Below are 16,114 nucleotides of genomic sequence, written 5' to 3' on the forward strand. Positions count from 1 at the left end.
TCTATATATAAATACTGGTATTTATATTAGATTACAGTTTACCATTGCGTATATCAGATAAGCACTACATCCTTTTGATTTCATTACTATATATATATATATATATATATATACACACACGAGGAGTGTGCAATAAGTAATGCCCCTGACCCACTTCCCATAGCAGTAGAGCAACGAAACTTGGCACAGTTATTAGTCCCATCGTGCAAGGTCAGGAGAGTAGGGAGTATGGGGGAGGATTTCATAACCACACGCCCGTGCTTCTGATCTGGCGACATGCAAGTTGTGGACCAGAGCATTGTCCTGCAGGAGGAGGGTACCTTTGGTGATCTTGCCCCGCCTCTTGATTTTGATAGCTTCCCTTAATTTCCGGCCCTGCTGGTGGGGCATTAGAATACGCTGACTGCCCCCCTGCAGAGGGTAAAAGTCCCTCAATGAGGGTCCTGGATATGACCTTAAACTATATCCAGTGGTGAGGGCCCCAGCTTGTGGGCTTTGGGGAGTGTGGAGCCACCCTTTAATTACCATTGCTCCCAGGTCCACTCTGATCCGGAGTGGTAGTACCTGTTAGGGTCCCAACTATGGGTTAAATAGAAACTGATGTGAAAACAACAAATATATTCTATTAAAAAAATTTTTTTCTTCAAAATCTTTGGATTCGGCATTAAATAACCCAAAGAGGGTTGATATGCCGTAAAACAAAAACAACCAACCAACCAACCCTTAATTTCCTCAAAAGTGAAGGATGATAGGCTCCTGTAATTGTGGTACCCTTTACCAGGAAATCTGTCATCACTACTCCGTCCTCCGTCCTGGTCGCAGAAGACTGTGAGCATGACCTTGCCAGTGGAGAGCTGCACCCTTGCCTTCTTTGGAGGTGGTGAGTCCAAGTGCTGAATCATAGTGCTGGACCCAGCTTTCATCCTGTGTAATCAGTCTTTTGAAAAACTTTGACTCATCTTCTTGGCACATCTCCAAATTTATCCACGAGCACTCAACGCGTTCTCGCTTCTGGAATGGTGTGAGCAACCTGGGAATCCATCTGGCAGACACCTTATGCATATGCAAATGGTCATGATTGATAGTTTCCACACTGTACTAATCTTGACATCTTGGGCTATTTGGTGAATAGTAATATGCCGATCTTCCAAAATGGCAGCCCGGACTTGACGGTCGGGGGGGGGGGGCGACCAGGTGTGGGAGCTGTTTCCACAGACTTCACGGTGCTAGCGTTTTACAAGGTTATATGGTGGGGCATTATCACCATAAGTTTCTTTCATTTCATCAAAAGTCTCCTGTGGTGTGCGTCCTTTCAAATACAAAAACCGGATCACTGCTCGACATTCAACAGGCACCATTTCACACCTGACTCAGTTCAAACACCTGTAAAACAGAAACCACAATTAGTTCAGAGCTGTAATTTGCCACATAACCCGTAGAGATATAAATCATTGCACATGCAAAATTTCAGCTAGATCAGACAACTGGAAGTGGGTCAGGGACATTACTTATTGCACGCCCCTCGTGTGTGTGTGTGTGTGTGTGTGTGTTTATATATATATATATATATATATATATATATATATATATATATATATTTAGGGTTAGCCGAAAAGTTTGTCTTTTTAGAAAGAAGGAATCCATATATCAGGTTTAAAAACATAACTGAGTTTATGCAATTTAATTCTAACGCTTGATTTGGAAATCTTTGCAAATGTCTGTGATTTGTCTGTGTGTAAAATGACAAATGATTTGTCGGTTTGTAAAATCGCAAACTTGTTCAATGACGACTTTCACTTGGTTACTGTCACTGATATTTGACCAGGCAGAGCACTGAAAAATGTCCTTTTCAGAATCGATCAGACCATTTCTGTCATATCCGCCCTGTAACATGCCATAGCTTAATGCAGGTTTCTGTATCCTTTTTTTTTTTTTTTTTTAATTTTTTTTTTTTTAAACCTTTCTGTAGTAAAAAGCATGAAATGTGCTCTGCTTAATCTTCCATTTCAAGTCGTAAAATACTAGCAAAAATGTAAAAATCAATTCTTTTGCACACTTACATTACCATAATAACTACACGAAATACAGAGTTTAAAGAATTGGAATATAAAACTCTAATCTTCAGTCTCCCCCGGTGCCAAACTTTCACAAAAAGCTCTTGATTAGCTACAACCACTATGTACGATTTTTCCTACTCTCTAACTGTGCCGAAATGTAAACACAGATTCCATGAACAAAGCTTCTTTCATAGAACTGCCCATCTGTGGAACACTGTTCTGCTGGCCTGCTTCCCGGTTGAATACAACATGCTAGCCTTCAAATCCAATGTAAACAAGTTCTTGTTGAGCCGTCCCCATAAATAATCAAATTCTATCCAATTTATACCATAAACGATTATTATACTACTACTTTACATTCATTAACCCTTATCCTCCAATGGCCTTTGGGCCTTCATAAGTGTTGACCCCCCCCCCCCCAAGTAAAAAAAGAGAAAAAAGTAGGTCAGAAAGATGGTATTCAAAAAACAAACTTTTTATATAGTTCTGGTGACATTTTTTTTTTTAAATTCATAGAAGTTAATCTACTGAACCTGATAGTACCCAGTAGAGTTATATATTTCAGTATAATTTTTATTTATATAAACATTTTTGGCTACATATGTGCATACATATTTCAGCTATAATTTTACCTAAGGCTTAACCTTATCAGGCCAGTCTGAAAATGCTGAAAGATGAATGATCCTTAAAACTAATGGGTGAGATGGTAGTCTATCCTATGGTATGACTGGTTTTTGAAGAGAAAAAGTGTATGAGAAAATATAGTTAACACAATGAAGGTGTCAGAAAAAGATACAAAAATTTTAAACTTATAAAACACACATACATACATATATATATATATATATATATATACACACACATTAATATATAGTAATAATAATTTGTAATAAATAGTGATATTTACAACTAGAAATGAAAATAAGTTTAAGTCTCCTAAAAATTCGTACTAAAATGGTCCGCAAAGACCCGTGGCGCAGTGGTTAGCGTACTTGAAAAAATCAGTTGTAATTAATATTCTCCTGAAGGTTGAAAGTTCAATTCTCAATGTGGGCAACCAAAAAATACAATTGCGAATTACTTATGACCTCCATATCCAGTCATGGCTGACGGAACAAAAGCATGCTACCCCCATAAAATAAATAAAAGGTTTCGTTCAGAATTCCGTCCAAATTTCCGAGTTAAAAATCGTTAAATTTTGGATCGTCTCCTCTTTTCCCTATTATAACTCTTCCGAAAATAAAAACAAGAAATACTTCCGATTAGCTAAGGTGCTCTTGTGCTGAAATTTTTTATTTTGTTGGCCATATTATTTTTGTTTTACTTTTTATTATTATTTTTTTTTTAATTTTCACAAATGTTGTTCCATTTTTTTTTTTTTTTTTTAATGCTTATGTTTTAATTGTCTTCCCTTTTTCCTAATTTAAATTTTCCAAAAATGAAAACAAAAAAATATGTCCGGTTAGCTAAAATACATTTTTTGCCCCCATTTTTTTTTTTTTTTTTTTTCGGTGGCCATTTTTGTTTTATTTGTTTTTGTTTATTTGTTTGTTCTTTTTATTTGCTATAATTTTTGTAATTGTTTTTTTTTTAAATTTTATTAATTTTTATTTTCACAAATGTTGTTGTTTCATTGTTGTTGTTGTTGCTGCTTTTGTTTTTAATTGTTTTTCTCCGTTGTTTTACCAGCCATGCTTCTGTGAGAGTCACGCATATCTTTGAGCCGTTTCTCCTTCTTGATAGTTGCAGCAGTATCAAAACTTGGTGTAAGTGATTTTCTTCCAACGCAACATGCCGAAGAGGTAGAGGATAATAAAGAAAAACTGAAAGAAACAAAAAAACGATAAAAAAAAAAAAAAAATTAAAAAAAATGAGAGCCGACCAACTCTGAAATTACATTCCTTCAATCTGTGCACTTAACAATAAAAATGCAATTTTAAACTTAACCGTGACCGACCCAACAACTTCCACAGAATAAAAACTCAACAAAATGTACAAGGTACCTTAAATAAGTTTTCAGACTTTTTTTCATATGGACGCTTTTATTGATAGTACACACATGAAAGTCTACTCCCCTTCGAAGTAATCTCCTCCGGCCACAATGCACTTGTTGTACTGTTCCAACAATTTCTGAAAGGCCCCATGGAAGTCATTTTGTGTGAGCGTGTCAATGACCCTCATCATAACTCTTTTCATCTCCTCAATTATCTCATAAGGACAGCCTCTAAAGTTTTCCTTGAGCTTAGAGAATAACCAAAAGTCACAGGGAGCAAGGTCTGGACTATAGGGAGGGCGAGGAACTGTCTTGATGTTCGTCTTGCTCAAATAGTCTGTGACAAGGATGGAGTTGTGGACTGGTGCATTCACGCAAATCTTCTGCATCTTCAGTTCCTCATGAATAATTGTGTGCGTGTGTACAGTTCCCACACTGACATCAAACTGTGCACTTATTGTCTCTATAAACACATGACGGTCCTTATCCATGAAATTCTTTATTTGGCCAATCAACTATTGTGTTCTAACTTCCTTACTCCTCCCACACCTCTCATCATCCTTCACAGACTCCCTGCCTTCCTTGAGTCTCTTATGCCACTCAAAAACTGCTGCTCGAGTCATGCAAGATGTTCCAAAAGCAGTCTGAAGCATTCCATACATTTCTGTGTCATTTTTTCCAAGTTTAAAACAGAATTTTATTGCATGTCGTTCTTCTAAATTGTCTTCATGTACAGATTACACTTTTCAAATTCACCAGCTGTGACGATCAGGCTTTAGTAGGATGTATTCCAATTCCTGCTGTAGCTGTTCATTTGAACCTGAAATCATAAAAATTGCTCAGTCATCTCATACTATGTATAGCAATAGCATACTGAATTTTCAAGAGTCTATGACAATTTTAAATGCCTGTACAAAAAAAAAAAGGTCTGGAAACTTATTGAAGACACCTCATATATTCCTTACTGTGGTCATCAAAGTAGCGCAATTATTCCCAAGTCTAAATCATGTCACCATATTGGTGTCTTCATCATAACTGGATAGAATCTTCCTAGGATAAATGGGTATATTGAAACGGTTAACTCCCAAAAAGTACTGTCTCTGCTTTATCGTTATTTTCATGGCAGGTGCTCGACAAACTTTCACAAGAAACACCCGTCTATCAGAAAACACTATCAATAATTCCCCCCCCCACACTCTTTATCTGTGCCTAAACCTAAACGTAGATTCTATGAACAAAACTTCTTTCTTAGAACTGCACGCCTATGGAATTGTCTTCTGTTTTCCTGCTTTCCAGCTGACTACAATATGGTTGTCTTCAAGTCTAATGTAAACAAATTTTTGATGAGCCGTTCCATATAAGTTTACAAATTTACCGAATTTCCATTACTAACAATTACTATATTGTCCAATTTCTACTGTACACTCTTTAACCCTTATCCTCGAGTGGCCTCTTGGCCTTGGTAAGTGGTGATGCCTATGTAAAAAAAACAAAAAAACTGTGGGCTGTTACCCAATCATGACTGATGGAACAGGAGCATGTTAAATAAAGGATTCCATTCAAAATTCTGTCATTTCAGAGTATTATATTTGTAGATTTGTCACACTTCAGTATAAATAATGTTTTCTTTGGTTTGTTATGCTCAATTTAAAATGAGAATAACAAGTCCTTTATCCTTTATTTTCATTGTAAACGAAATCGGAATCATCTATCAAAGACAGTGTTCTGTGCATGATCATTAGTTTCCTAGTTTTATGATTCAAATTATTGCTAATATAATAATGATTGCTAAGTTTAAAATGAGAATAACAAGCCCTTTAGTTTTACTGCAAATGAAATCTGAATCCTTCTTCAAAGGCGGTGCCCTGTGCATGATCATTAGTTTCCTAGTTTTATGATTCAAAATATTGCTACTATTATTATAATTATTGCTAAATTTAAATTGAGAATATCAAACCCTCTATTTTCACTGTAATTAAAATCAAATCATCCTTCATTGGTAATGAGTTGAGCATGATCATTAGTTTGCTAGTTTGATGTTTCATATTGTTACTATTATTTTTTTTTGCACTGATGACGGAGCAATTTAATGCTGATTTTTTTTGCATATTATTTTGCAAATGTTAATGTTAGTAGATTTGATTTGAAAATTTGAAAACCGAATGTTATATAATTTTTTTTTTTAAATGATTACAATTATTATTATTATTATTACATTTTTTCTGAAACTTGTTAAGACTATAGATCCCAGACTTAGGGCTTCATATTACAATCTAGACTCTTTTGAAGAGGGACACTGGCCTTTACGAATTAAGGTGTCTATATTAATTATTCTTATTAATTAGCACGGCTCATCCAAACTTTTATAGGCCATCAAAGTTGAATCTCCATTTAGAGCAGAAGTTGACCATTGTTTCAGAAGCCTATGTTTTGTTTAGATTCTCAAAATCTGCGGTCTGCCGCCTGTTGGAACCGAGTAAATACAGTCGTAGTACAGTGTGATTAATTCTCTGCAATGATTTATTTTTTGGACGTGAGGAAAAGGGACCATTACCGCTGGAAACTAAACACTTAGTTATAAAGTAGAATACATCATCTATATATATATATATATATATATATATATGTCAAAATGTGTGTGCATGCATGTATGTCCAGCAAAGGCATTTTTTCGAGAGGTTCTCTGAGGGGGGGTACTATGTCTTACAGCTGTTTATATACTCCCTAAATGATAATATGTACGATTTGCGAACGCACGTTGTATCTAGATTTATTTACATCGACTTTTACAAAATTCTTGTTTTTTTCAGCCCCTCTCATGTTGGTTCGGCTTTTTCATATAAATAAAGTGAGACTAAGTTGAAATGGTAGTGGTTCCTGGCTTTCGTCCCGGGAATGTCCAGAAAGCAATCAGCTTTTGATCAATCTGGGGGAAATCCCTTATATCAGACAATTGCTATTCAATTGGACATTCCCCTTTATATGGGGCGCTGGTTTTCCCCCCAACATCTTGGGGAAACAAAACCAGAAAAACTACCTCGCAGCCAAAGTTGGGTAAAAAAAACTGCCTCGCAGTAAAAATTAAGTCCGGAATTTCATTCAGTCTATGGCGTGGTGTTTGACCTCATTAAATCCACGCACCTTGCAATTGTTTTTAATCCTTAAATTGAAATGCTTTTCAGTTACTCTCCCTTGCTGGCCTAGCGGTAAGGTATTTTTCACACTTTTTTTTCCACCTTTGCCTCAAGACTTCAGGTTCGATCCTACCAAAACTTTTTTTTTTTTTAAAGAAGTTAAATATCGTTTTTTTTTTTTTTTTATCATATTTAAACGGGGTTATTAATTCGCCCATTTTGTTTTGATCTACCCCCCCTCTCCCACGGTCCTGGATATGACCTAAAACTATATCCGATGGTGAGGCCCCATCTTGCGGGCCTTGGGGAGTGTGGAGCCACCCTTTAATTGCCATTGCTCCCAGGTCCACTCTGACCCGGAGTGGTAGTACCTACCTAACTATTAGGGTCCTAACTATGGGGTAAATAGAATTCGACTTAAAAAAAAATATACTCCATTAAAAATCGTTCCTCAAAATAACTAGATTCGGCATTAAATAGCATGAAAAAGGTTGATATGCCGTAAAACCAAAACAACAAACCAACCAACCAACCAACCCCTCTCCCCCAACACACACATCTCCAAAGACCCGGGCAATGCCAGGCACTCCCAGTAGTCTATATATATATAAAAAGGCAAAATGTGTGTTAGTGTGTGCACATTTTGTATATGTCCGGAAAAGCCTTGGGGGGGGGGCACTGTTTCTTCGAACTTTTTATATATCCTTAGATTATAATATCTACGATTCATGAAACGAGGTCATGTGTATCTTTAATTTGGGCGACTTTTACACGCTATTTTCGCGATTTTTTAAAAAATCTCTGCGTGTATGTTTGGCTTTTCTGTATATAAGCGAAACTGAATCCATAGCAAACGAAACTCCATGGCACTCATGCTGGGAGGTCCAGAAAAGCAATCAGCTTTGATCTATGCAGGGGAAGCCCCTTATATCAGACAATTGCTATTCATTTGGACACTCCCCTTTTTATGGGGGAGCTGGTTCCCCCCCCCCAACCTCTTGGGAAAACTGGCTTGCAGCCAAAGTTAAGTCGTGTGATGTTTGACCTCATTAAATTCACACATCTGTCATTTAACTTTTTAATCGTTAAATTAGAACGCTTTTCACTTCCTGTCCCATCGTGGCCGAGCGGTAAGATGTCAGGTTTTTTCACACTATCTTTTCCACCTTCGCCTCAAGGCTTCGGGTTCGAGCCTACCTTCCTCCTAAAACTTTTTTCTTTTACACCGACAAACACCCGAGCAACGCCAGGCACCCACAATATAAATCTCACCTGTCTGTTTAAATGTATGTATGCTTGTATGTTCGCCTAAAACTTTCGACAGAGGCATGGATTTTCACGAGATCAGTATCGTTTTGGAGCTCGACCTTTCGGATGACAAATATAGAAAAATTGGCTAAAACCATTAATTCTTTCACCCTTAACTGAGCACTTTTCTACAGGGAGAGGTCGCTTTTTTCACTGATATTTTCGAATGTCATTCCCTCTTTTCGATTGACTAGCCTTAATTTTAGCCTTTGCCACTTCCGCTTTGGCGATGGGCGTAATAGAAAAGATGTCACTTTTTTTTTTTTTTTTTCATGTTCTTTTCCTCCTTCGGGGTACGGGTTTGAGCCTGCCTGGTTACTACTATTACTTTTTTTTTTTTTTTTTTTTTTTTTTTTTGCTCAGCACACACCTCCAAACACCCGGGCAACTCCGGGCACCCAGGCTAGTCTAATATAATGTAGAATTTATTTTTGCATTTCGGAAAAACAAAAAAAACAAAAAACGTGTAACAATAATCATTGGCCAGACACAACGTCCTTGTCTTGGTGCCTTGTAGCAATAAAGAGAGAGACGAATAGTGAGTACAGAATCATGGCAGCCAAACTTTGTGAAAATCTGACTATTAATTGATGGAACCTTCAAGAAAAGAACGAAAATAAACGTATATTCAAAAAACGTTTCTGCTGAAGGCAAATTTGGCTAAGCCTCTTCAGGCCAAGCTCAGTGAATCTGTCTACTGTATTTATACCCCTTCCCTTCCGTCATACGAAGACGTGATGCAAGGTCAAGAAAGGACAGAGCGCATGTGGACTAGCAAGATGGTGGTCAAGGTTTGGTTGTCTTCCATACGTATTTGAAGTTATATATTTTTTTATTTTTATTATTGGATTCCTTTGAGATGAATAATTCATGAGTAAATCTGTGCAGAAATCTTAGTGTCCAGATGCCGATACTGATAGCCTGGGGATAAAGGCAGGTTTTGCTTGAGCACCAAGAGAAGCGTTTCATGATTGAATTGAGTGACATGGGTAAAACCAACCAACTAACCAATCAACTTCCCTCTTTATCTGAAGCATCACTCATGGAATATGAGGATTAAGGAACAAAAGTTTAAAGATCATGGATATCGTGTTTTATTTACAGAGAATCGAAATGGTAAATTTGTAGGTAATAGAGATCACATATTCAGGAGCAGTCCGAGTGAGACTGGATCGATTGGTAGAAATGAAAAAAAAAACAAAAAAAAAAAAACGGCACTCGGCAGTATACGAACGGTGGCCATTTTTATTTATTTTTTTTTTTTTTCTGAGGTGGAGCGATAGCTCTAATTTCTTCTTGGTCAAATACCATGGCAAATAAGTAACAAAGAAGACTTTTTCCAAACACAAAAAAATATTTGAAAGCCAAGACGTTTATTGTATAAAAATGTATTAATATATACAATTGTAAAAACATTTATTGAATATTCTGTGTAAGAAAATATAATTTTGATAAAACTATTTTTTAATTAAAGCAACATTGGATTTTTGTAAAATAAATATTTTTTTGTTATTTTTTATTTATTTATTTATTTTTTTCGAACAAATTAATAATTTAAATGAAACATTTTTCGAAGTAAATTAGAGCAACATCTTCAGCAAAATCCGTCACTACTACTATTGCGGGTTTGCAATACCATGCTTTGTTTAAATTGACACTGCTCCGTGACTGACAACAATCTATTAGTCTGCAAAAAGTCAATTGTTTTCCGGGTCTCAGACGTCAACAATGCAATATCGCACATATTTTTTTTTTTTTTTTATTCAATTTTCACCCCAAACAAGGCACAGTGCCACTTTGAAGCAGGGGGCTACTATTAGGGACTTAATTAGCAGGGTCATTATGAAGGGAGAAGAGTAGAAAGATGTTTGTTAACATTACACTTGAACTTCTGCATATCATTGCAGTTGGGAAAGCAGAATTCCGGAAGGGAGTTCCAAAGACCCGCAGTTCTGGGGAAGAAACTATTGGAGTAAAAGGCTTTCTTGCACCTAGGGATCTCTACTGTAAAGGGATGAGACTTAGTAGCTTGTAAGGTTTGTCGGGGGTAGTTACGTCGGGGAGGTACAAGTGTTTGCAGTTCGTCAGAGCATTCACCATTAAAGTATTTGTAGAACAGGCAGAGGGATGCAACATCTCGTCGATGGGACAGAGGTTGAAGCCTAGATAACAGTTCAGGACCTATCAGGTTGGAGAATCTCTTTTGAACCCTGTCCAGGAGCGAGAGACAAGCAGCAGATGCACCAGCCCAGATGTGACAACAGTACTCCATACATGGGCGAATGGTTGCCTTATAGAAGTATAGGATACTGTCAGGCGTAAGTAGTTTTCTAGCACGGTAGAGGGAGCCAACCTTCCTTGCAGCAGCCTTGGCAATGCTCTCAATGTATCTATTCCAGTTCATATTCCCTGTAAACGTTAGGCCGAGGAGTTTAAAAGAAGTACTTTCAGGCAATGTGTTCTTGGCCATTGCTATTGGTGGTAGAGAAGGTTTCTTGTAGTTATTGAAGGAAACAAGCTTAGTCTTAGCAGCATTGAATGTGACCAACCATTTTTGTCCCCATTCCACTATGGATTGGAGGTCATCCTCTAGTGTTTCTGCCATTTCCTTGGATATGTGTTCATTTGTTTTCGCCTCATATCTGTTATAGAGAGTGGTGTCATCGGCAAATATACCCATCTCCAAAACAATTTTATCAGGGAGGTCGTTTATGAATATCAGGAATAATAGAGGTGCAAGGATAGACCCCTGAGGTACTCCCGCATTTATGTCATATTGTTTGGATGTACGTCTGTCGAGGACAACTTCGATTTTTCTATTACTTAAGAAGGATTTAATTACATTATGAATTCTTCCAGTGATTCCATATGATCTAATTTTCCTTAGAAGACCATCGTGCCATATCCTGTCCAAAACCTTAGATAAATCAAGGGCTACCGCTCTACCATCCCCTGTTTTATCCAATGAACGGTATATACGTTCAGAAACTACAGTTAAGATATCTGCTGTTGAACAGGCTTGCCTGAATCCATATTGTTTGTCAGTCAGGAGTTTAGCAGCTGTTAGGTGCTGGACTAGGGCTTGATTAACTAAGGACTCAAATATTTTGGCGAAAAGCGGGAGGAGGCTAATGGGGAGATAATTTAGTGGGTCAGTTCTTTCACCAGAATTCTTGAAGACTGGTACCACAGAGGCGGTTTTCCAGCAGTCGGGAAAACAAGATTCGTTAAAGCATTTATTGTAAAGTTTGGACAGAACTGGAGCAACCTCGGCAGAGCATTTTTTTAATAGCACAGCCGGGATGAGATCTGGTCCACATGCTTTTGAGGTGTCTAGGTTTTTTATAATAGCATGTACCTGAGAATTGGGGAATTTACATTCATTTTAAGACAAAGTTTTCAAAGAATTTCCCAAAAAGTATGAGTCATCGTCCCCTGTTCTTTGACCAAGAAGCGCCACCTAACGACAGTTTAGTGAAACACACCAAAACAGATGGCCGCCGTCCGTATACTGCAGAAGTAAAAACAACAAAAAAACCCAAAAAAAACTATCCCCTTCCTCCAGATAATTTCTATAGTATTGTTATTATTGTATAGTAGAATACTAACAGTCGTTGAAAGTTTGTTTTTAGTTTTATAAAAAAAAAAGTTTGTTGAACGATTTTCTGGTTGTTTAAAATTATCACGTGATTATGTTTCATTTTAATTAAAATAAAAACGGTTTAAAACTTTGGAAACAACCGTCTTTTTTGTCTTTAGTTTAGTTTTTGTTTAAAAAAAAATCATTTTTAAAAGTCAGCGATTATTTGTTTTCGTTTAAAAAAAAAAAGAAAAAAAGGTGGCTGTTAAGATAGACGCGACAGATCGATTTTTTTAAATGTCATTTTAAGCAAAAAATAATATTACTTGTCATGTTGAAAATAGTAATATATCCAAAAATCATGAAAATTTATCGAGTGGAACAACTGCTGTTGTTTTTAGCAAAAATGTCTATCGCTATAGGCTACAATTATTGCACGTCATCAACATGTAATCTAAAATATGCGTTCCGAGTTATGTCCCCTGTTTATGAACTTTTCACTGTCTACTTTATAATATCTACAAAAAAATGAAATTTTCCCAAGTGTCCGTAAAAATTACTTTTAACTATAAATAACTTTCTACTTAACGAAACCATCATGGCGAGAGAGATGGGTTTAAGATAAATCCTTGAGGCATAACAGCAGTGATACTTTGAACTTCTGACTTCTACCCATTGACGACTACATGTATAAGCCTATAAGAGAGAAAGGATTTGATGATTGAGAAGACATTTCCAAATATTCTGTATCTATCTCGATTACCGCTGTTGATAAAAACCTTTTAGCGTAAATCCCCTACATAGACACTATACATCTTACATACGGATAAAATAGAACCACAACCCAACCACCCCTATACCTCCCCTAAATCTTATATACATAAACTCCTTACATTATTTAAAACTGATAGAAACCTATACTCCTTTTTACATTACACTTTATGTAGTACGCTCCTCCTTTATCTTAGAATTCAATATAGTTCCCCCTAATAACATCAGAAATTGTATTTAATTCCTGATGATTCCCTCACTAGACGTCACATCCCCATTAGGTTCCTGTTTACAATGTCTCCCCACAGGACAGAGTTAGACGCCAGGGTCGTTTTTAAATGTGGAGAAAAGGAACAAAAATGAAAATTGTCTCAGTCGTGAAGGATTTCTCCTCCACTGACAGAGAACAAGAAATTGAAGTGCAGCATCTGAAGAACAGATACTACACTTTGATCGTAACCCCATTATGTTACCTAGCATCTTCTCTACTCTTCTGATGAGAAGCATTAGGCTTCGAAATACCTTGGTAAAGAGAGCCCCCTTTATCCTCCAAATAATTGTATGAATATCCTTATTAAATAAATGAATCGTTCTATATTTTCCAATATATAGTTTTTTGTGAATTCATTTTCCACTCGTATTGTTTCCTATATATATATATATATATATATATATTTTTTTTTTATTACATTTTCACCCCAAACAAGACACATTGCCACTTTGGTGTAGTGGGCTACTATCAGGGGCAACAACTACTGGGGTACTATGTTGGGATTTGGGCAGCAAGATGTCGGTTCACGTTACACTTGAACTTCTGCATATCAGTACAGTTGGGGAAGCAGTGGCCTGGAATGGAATTCCAGAGTTTAGCGGTTCTGGGGAAGAAACTACTGGAGTAGAAAGATCTTTTACATCTAGGGATCTCTACTGTGTGCGGGTGGGATTTAGCTGCCTGTCGCGTTTGTTAAGAGTGTCTACGTCGTGGAGGCACAAGTGTCTGCAGTTCGCCAGAGCATTCACCATTAAAATACTTGTAGAACAGGCAGAGGGATGCAACATTTCGTCGATGGGACAGAGGCTGTAGCTTAGATGCCAGTTCAGGGCCTATCAGATTTGCGACTCTCTTTTGAACCTTGTCTAGGAGCGAGAGACTAGTAGCAGATGCACCAGCCCAAATGTGATAGCAATACTCCATACATGGGCGAATGGTGGCCTTATAGAGGTACAGTATACTTTCGGGTGTTAGTAGTTTTCTAGCACGGTAGAGAGAGCCTACCTTCTTCGCAGCGGCCCTGGCAACGCTTTCAATGTAATTGTTCCAACTCATGTTTCCTGTGAACGTTAGGCCATTGAAATTTGTTGAGCTTTATATTATCCCGATAAGTCTTCTTTTATAGAATTGAATTTACTCTCTTCTTATATCTTCCCTCGTTTTATATATATATATATATATATATATATATATATATATATATATATATATATACACTTGTAGGGAGGGAGGGGGGAATTTGTCCGGTCGTAAAATATGCTTAAATATATTTTAATTTGTCCAGATTTCGTATATATTATTATTATACAGTTTAGATTTCAAAAGTTAAAAAAAAAAAAAAAAAAAAAAAAGTATTTGGGTGCCATCGGCTAGAATCGAAACCAAAAAGCAAAACTCTGGCATTCAAAGCTGATGACGTTACGACTGTACCAACATGACACACATATGAACTGATTAAAAATAAACTATTATGTATTGAATAATAAGCTGTATAAAAAATAAATATAAAAATAAATTATAATGCATTAAAAATAAACTATTATGCATTGTATCCTTTGGCGGCCATCTTTTTTACGTGCGTGTGCGCGTGCCATAAATAAATCTACTTAACTATGACTGACACTGCACGCGTGTAAAAAAGATGATGGCCGCCAAAGAATACAATGCATAATACAACTTTTTATATCTCGATAACTAATTATTTCTGCAAAATTTCAATGCGATTTTCGTATTCAGCATAGTCGAAAACCCTAAAAAGGTGTCATTTAAAAGAAAATTGTGGAGGACTTAGAATTCTGTACTGTGAAACGGTTATGTATTTTCACGCCCTGATTGGGTATTTAGTTCTCTCCCAATGCAAGAACTGTGACACCAGGATCGGAAAGTGGCATTGAGAAGTCAGCGCCATGGAGGGGGCACTCTGACCAGCAAAAAGTGTCTGAGCAGCCCCGTCGGCATTCCCCGGTGAGGGTGCCTCAGGCGACTAGCAATAAACTAACCCCCTTCTCAAAGAGAGAAGGCAAGGTCTGGAAGGGTGGACCTCCTAGAACTGCACAGAACTTTATACCCACCGCAAAATTGACAGGGACTGGATCGTTACAGGAACGGTTTAATCTCTGCTGATTTTGGGGGCCCAGGATAAAGATTTTCACACTCTGATTATAACAACAGCAATTTATGCTGATGATGTGTGCGTGTTTGTGTTTTTCTTTTTCTTTTTCCATCTTTCTTTTTATTTGTTTACGAGAATCGAATCGCTAAGAAATTTTCGTAAGCCTTGTCGACTGCTGTGACTATCAAGATCGATATAATGGACGGACTGTCGTGCACTGGAAATTGAAGGTAATCACGATCTTTGGCACAAATTTCACCCCCCACCCTTCCTTTACCAAGTTAAAATTAAAAACCGAAACATCAGCAGCAACAATAACGCATCAATTATTTTTTTTTTTTTTTTAATTACGTTTCTGAATTTTTGAGATGAGGATTGATTATTCGTATTATCTGGATTCTTCGGACTACTGTTCTCATCTTGAGTGTGATTTTCACAACGTTTCGGTCGATGTAACCTCCGACCTTTTTTAGATGCATCTTTTAAAACTCAGGGAATCTTTCGGTCGAACTCGGAAATCTGCATGGAATTTCAAACGGAACCCTTTATTTAATCCGCAAGGACTCATGGCGTAATAAATAGAGTACTTGGTAAAATTCAGTTGTAAAAGTTACACTTCTAGCAGTCAAAAGGTTCAATCCTCAGTACAGGCGATACTCAAAATACAGTTGCAGATTACTTAGGATTCTACCCAGTCATGGCTGACAGAACGAGAACATGTTACCTCTGCGGATTAAATAAAAGGTTCCATGAGAAATTCTGTGCAGATTCTGAAGTTCAACCGAAAGATTCCTGAGTTTGACTGAAAGATTCTCGTGTTAGACAAGATTGATCCAAAGGAGGTCTGAGGTTACATAGGGTCCTTGCGATAGATACACCTGAATAAA

The 16,114-nt window shown here is 37.0% G+C and overlaps 1 protein-coding gene across 15 annotated transcripts in view; it reads left to right on the plus strand.

Annotated features, from left to right (window-relative positions):
* The window catches only part of LOC145266567 (RUN and FYVE domain-containing protein 2-like), a 328,450-nt gene that overhangs the window by 261,696 nt on the left and 50,640 nt on the right, over positions 1-16,114 (plus strand). The gene's annotated exons all lie outside the window — the stretch shown is intronic.

This window comes from Euprymna scolopes, chromosome 41 (assembly GCF_053919585.1).
Source record: "Euprymna scolopes isolate OS-2025 chromosome 41, ASM5391958v1, whole genome shotgun sequence".
Taxonomy (NCBI): domain Eukaryota; kingdom Metazoa; phylum Mollusca; class Cephalopoda; order Sepiida; family Sepiolidae; genus Euprymna; species Euprymna scolopes.